A 6,000-nucleotide genomic window follows, 5' to 3' on the forward strand; every position below is an offset into this window, starting at 1 on the left:
GGGGTGGGGGTACACTCCAGCAATCCAACCTGAGGTCAGCCAAGGTCTGTAATGGGCCCATTGGTGCCACCCCCTTGCACTCTGGTTAATGGAGGGTAGGGATAACAGGGGAGGGGGCGACATGGGATAGAAATGCTGGGGTTGGGGGAGGAGAGGCCACATTCATGGGCAAGGGAGAGGGAGGACCAAGTACTGTGCAGGCAGGGGCATGTTGGAAGTGGAAGTGAAGTGGGGACTGCAGCCTGAGGTCAGTGAGGGGACAGAGTAGTCTGCAACTGAGGTGGGGGATGGAGGGAGTGTTGGGGGTGGGGCCAGGGCTAGCTGGAGGAGAATCCCAATAGGCGGGAAGAGTGAAGACGTGGAGGGGGTGGTGGGTAAGTAAAGAGGTCTGTGGGGTGGTGTGAAGGGTTGGGGAGTAGGGGGTTAGAAAAGAAGCTCAGCCCAGAGCAAGGGAAGCTTCCTTTAAGACTTGAGCCTGCCCAAGCTGATTCCTCTGGCCTTGGATCGTTGGGGCAGGAACCACTTTGTACAACTGGGGGAAAGATGATTCTCTTGAACTTCCGAGTAGGTAAGAGGGCATTCTAGACTGGCAGTGTCTCTCACTTACCTGCCACCCTAACCACTCCAAACGTCAGTCATCTCTTCACTCCCTCCAAGCTGAGTGTGAGGCTGGGATAAATGAAGGATTTGAAAAGACATTGTGTGTCTTCTTTGGAGAAGTGTCTGTTCATGTCTTCTGCCCATTTTTTGACATGATTATCAGTTTTTTGAGTGTTGAGTTTGAGGAGTTCTTTATACACCTCGGATATCAGCCCTTTGTCTGTAGTATCATTTGCGAATATCTTCTCTCATTCCGTGGGTTGCCTCTTTGTTTTGTTGACTGTTTTCTTTGCTGTGCAGAAGATTTAGATCTTGATGAAGTCCCAAAAGTTCATTTTCGCTTTTGTTTCCTTTGTCTTTGGAGATATGTCTTGAAAGAAGTTGAGGTGGCTGATGTCAAAGAAGTTACTGACTATGTTCTCATCTAGGATTTTGATAAATTCCAGCCTCACACTGAGGTCTTTCATCCACTTTGAGCTTATCTTTGTGTATGGTGTGAGGGAATGGTCGAGTTTCATTCTTCTACACATAGCTACCCAGTTTTCCCAGCACCATTTATTGAAGAGACTGTCTTTTAACCACTGGGTATTTTTTTCCTGCTGTGTCAAAGATTACTTGACTATAGAATTGCAGGTCCATATCTGGGCTCTCTACTCTGTTTCACTGGTCTATCTGTCTTTTTTTGTGCCAGTACCATGCTGTCTTGGTGATCACAGCTTTGTAGTAAAGCTTGAAATCAGGCAACATGATGCCCCCAGGCATTTTGGTCAGGATGGCATTGAACGTATAGATTGCTGGGGAGGAGGGCAAGATGGTGGACAATAGGAGATGCTGTTTCAACTGGTCCCCTAAAGTGAGCTGATTATCTACCAGAACACTCTGAACACCCATGAAATAAGCCTGAGATGTAGGATTATACACTTCTGGATCTGTACGGGGGGAGAAGATGCCAGTGGACAGGTAAAGTGGAGTGGGAATATCGGACTGATATTGGAAGATAAAAAAAAGGGAGAGGGTGCCACCAGAAGTGACCCATTGGAAAGTAATACCCCGATACAAGAGTGCCCTATGATTGGGGACCAGCATTAACTTGGAGTCTGGTTAAAAGCACTCAAAAAGAACAAAATATCTTAAGGGGAAATTGGTGGAATCAGGCAGTTAGGGTCATGGGCTTAAACCCACAGACCCAGGATGACCATCACCAGTGCCGTGCCAGAGAGAGTGTAGGGAAGTATCCAGGCCATGGTCCCTGAACCACTGGCATGTGTGAGAGATCTGGGTAGTGGCATGCATGAGAGAATCTGGTGTGGATGCCAGCTGGTGCTCTCTAGGACCACAGTCTTTTACACTCTGCACATGCGCTGGGTGACCAGGTTCTGAGTTGCGCTCCGTGTCCTCCTTTTAGTGAGGTCCGTGAGGGCGCTAGCTGGTGCTCTCTAGGACTGGCGAGAGTCTGAACACTCCCAACCCGGGCCAACGTGAAAATACCATCACGCTATCTGTGTTTGGCATCTCTCTGGTGGTTTGGACCTGCCCAGACAGCTGCGGCAAAAGCAGCTGCTGGCAGCGAGATCCCTGAACCAATATTGGGGTGCAGAGACAAGCCGGAGCTTCTGCAACCCCTGAGACTGTGGCTGGGGATGTGGTCTGCCAGTGGGAGGTGGCAGAGGGGAGTCTATGCGCTCTGGACCACCCAAAGGGGAACAGACTGAGGCTTCTCTTTGAGGTGGAGGACTGGGTGCAGTTTGCTTTCCTCTAAAACTCTGAAGAACTGCCAAAATCCACCAAAGGAAGGAAAACAAACAAACAAACAACCTCCAGAGAACAAAAGCTTGAAAAACTGGTTTCCTCACAGCCCAACCCCTTGACAGGGGACAGGAGGACTCAACTCTAGCAAGACTGCCTGAAAAACCACGCGACAGGCCCTTCCCCCAGAAAGCCAGCCAAAAACAAGAGGACAACAAACACACGGTCCTGGTCCTCGTATAACTGTAAAACCCCAATATCAGGGGAAAAGAAGATATTAAGCTCCCAGTTTTGCCCTAAAGCCTACATACTTCTAGATAGAACTTTTATTTTTAATTCGTTCCCACTATTCTCGTTCTTTTTAATTTTTTCATATTTTTTAACCTATTTACCATAACAATGAGAGGTTCAGTACAACAAATTCCATAATAACCTTTTAATTTGAACTTTTTGGATACATATACCTGTGTTTTTCTTTTGGTTTTCTATTTTTTAAATATTCATACAGAGATAATCTTCAAGGTAATCCTCTTTCCCCAGTCAATACCCGCTAAATATAAACCAGTTTTAATCCCCCTTTATCTCAAGAAAGTTGAGTCCTTTAACAAAGATATCAAGATACACCCAAGAAGAATCAAAATACCTTCCTCGCCCACACTGAGAAGTTATACCCACCCTCCCATCTTTTTCTTCTGTCAGTGTTTCTGGTATTTGTTTTTGTTCTGGTAGTATATAAATCTTATACTTGGGGTTCAGTTTGCCTGGGTTTTTTTTTTTTTTTTTTCTTGTCCTTTACTTTTGTTGGTCTTTTTTTTGTTTGTTTTTGTTTGTATAATTTGGAAATCTTACCTTTGGGGTCCATTCAGCCTGGGTCTTCCCCCACCCTATTTTTTTTTCTCCTGTCCCTCTCTTTCTTTCTCTTTTTTCTTACTCTTTTTTCTCTCTTTTTGGTGGGGACTCCTGATTTCTCAGAAGCATTCCAGGGTACAGCTAGCCTGGATCATGGTTGATACATTCAGCTACACATCCCCTCAGACTTCTCTCACCAAAATAACTAGAGGGAGGGAGGAGACAAGATGGTGGGGAAGTAGGAGGAGGCGCTGTTTCAACCTGTACCCTAAAATGAGCTGATTACCTACCAAAGAACTCCGATCACCCATGAAATCAGCCTGAGATCAGAATTATACACGTCTGGATCTCTACAGGGGCAGAAGACGCCAGTGGGCAGGTAAAGCAGAGTGGGAACGTCGGACTGATATCAGAAGATAAAAGGGGGAGGGAGCCACCAGAGGTGACCGATTGGAAAGTACTACCCCAATATGAGAGTGCCCTGCGACTGGGGACCAGCATTAACTTGGAGTCTGGTTGAAAGCACTCAAAAAGAGAGGATCGTGGGGGGAAATTGTGGGAATCAGGGCAGTTAGGGACAGAGGCTTAAGTCCCTGGACCCAGGACAGCCTCCCCTGGCACTGAGCCAGAGAGAATGTGGCGGAGAAACCAGGTCTTGGTCCCTGAGCTGCCAGCGCGCCCGAGAACTTATGGGGTCTGGCTCCCATGAGGGGCTGGGAGCCTCGCCAGATGGCAGAACACCGCGCTGTGCTCTCAGAGCCAGAGACGCGGACACTCCACACCCTCCCCTGAGAGAGGTGTGCGCAAGCCTGGTGCTCTCGAACCTGGAAAGACCAGGCACTCCCAGCCCGGGCCAGCAGGAAAATCTCAGTGTGCGATCGCTGCTTGGAACCTCTCTGGCGGTCTGGAGTGCCCAGAGAGCCGCCGCTGCGGTGGTTTTGGGTACAAGCAGGAGATCCTGCGTCTCCAGGGACCAAGACTAGGAACCTGCTCTGCCAGCGGCCAAGGGGAACCTTTATGTGCTCTGGAGACCCAGAGGGGAATAGACTGAGGCTTCTTTCTGAGAGGGAGATTGGGGTGCAGTTTGCTTTCCTCTAAACCTCCAAACACCATCAAAAGCTGTCAAGAAGAGAGAACAAATGAACAAACATAAAAACCTCCAAGAACAAAAGCCTGAAAAACCAGTTTCCTCAGAGCCCACCCCCTTGAGGGGGGCTGGAGGACTTAACTCAGGGAACATCATTGACTGAAAACCATCGTGGCAGGCCCCTCCCCCAGAAAACCAAGCAAGAAAGAAAAAAAAAAAAAGACGACAAGAGAACAACCACACTACTTCATAGATACAACTTTTATTTTTAACTTGTTCCCACTATTCTAGTTCATTTTTTAAATATATAGATAATTTTTTAACCTATTTACCATCACAGTGAGATATCCAGTACATCAAATTCCATAATTACCTTCTAACCTGAACTTTTTGATACATACACCTGTTTTTCTTTTGCTTTTCTATTTTTTTTAAATTTTAGTTTGGTTTAGTCTAGTTTATTCTTTTTTTATTTTTATTCTCTAATATTCATATAGAGTTAAACTTCAAGGTAATCCCCTTTCCCCAATCAATGCTACCCCTGTAGGTAAACCAGTTTTTAATCCCCCTTTATCTTAGGAAAGTTGAGTCCTTTAACAAAGATATCAAGATACATCCAGGAAGAATCAAAATAACCTTCCTCGCCCACACTGAGAATTTATAACCACTCTCCAAACTTTTTCTTCCGCCAGTGTTTCTGTGTATTTGTGTTTGTCCTGATATTATATAAATCTTTTTTTTAATTTTTTATTAATTTTTTTTTTTATTTTCAGCATAACAGTATTCCTTGTTTTTGCAACACACCCAGTGCTCCATGCAATCCATGCCCTCTCTAATACCCACCACCTGGTTCCCCCCGCCCCTTCAAAACCCTCAGATTGTTTTTCAGAGTCCATAGTCTCTCACGGTTCACCTCCCCTTCCAATTTCCCTCAAATCCCTTCTCCTCTCTAACTCCCCTTGTCCTCCATACTATTTGTTATGCTCCACAAATAAGTGAAACCATAGGATAATTGACTCTCTCTGCTTGACTTACTTCACTCAGCATAATCTCTTCCAGTCCCGTCCATGTTGCTACAAAAGTTGGGTATTTATCCTTTCTGATGGAGGCATAATTCTCCATATTGTATATGGACCACATCTTCCTTATCCATTCGTCCGTTGAAGGGCATCTTGGTTCTTTCCACAGTTTGGCAACCGTGGCCATTGCTGCTATAAACATTGGGGTACAGATGGCCCTTCTTTTCACTACATCTGTATTTTTGGGGTAAATAGCCAGTAGTGCAATTGCAGGGTCATAGGGAAGTTCTATTTTTAATTTCTTGAGGAATCTCCACACTGTTCTCCAAAGAGGCTGCACCAACTTGAATTCCCACCAACAGTGTAAGAGGGTTCCCCTTTCTCCACATCCCCTCCAACACATGTTGTATCCTGTCTTGCTAATTTTGGCCATTCTAACTGGTGTAAGGTGGTATCTCAATGTGGTTTTAATTTGAATCTCCCTGATGGCTAGTGATGATGAACATCTTCTCATGTATCTGATGGCCATTTGTATGTCTTCAATGGAGAAGTGTCTGTTCATATCTTCTGCCCATTTTTTGATATGATTATCTGTTTTGTGTGTGTTGAGTTTGAGGAGTTCTTTATAGATCCTGGATATCAATGTTTTGTCTGTACTGTCATTTGCAAATATCTTCTCCCATTCCGTGGGTTGCCTCT

This window comes from Enhydra lutris, unplaced genomic scaffold (assembly GCF_002288905.1).
Source record: "Enhydra lutris kenyoni isolate GAN:26980312 unplaced genomic scaffold, ASM228890v2 scaffoldscaffold66, whole genome shotgun sequence".
NCBI classification, from domain to species: domain Eukaryota; kingdom Metazoa; phylum Chordata; class Mammalia; order Carnivora; family Mustelidae; genus Enhydra; species Enhydra lutris.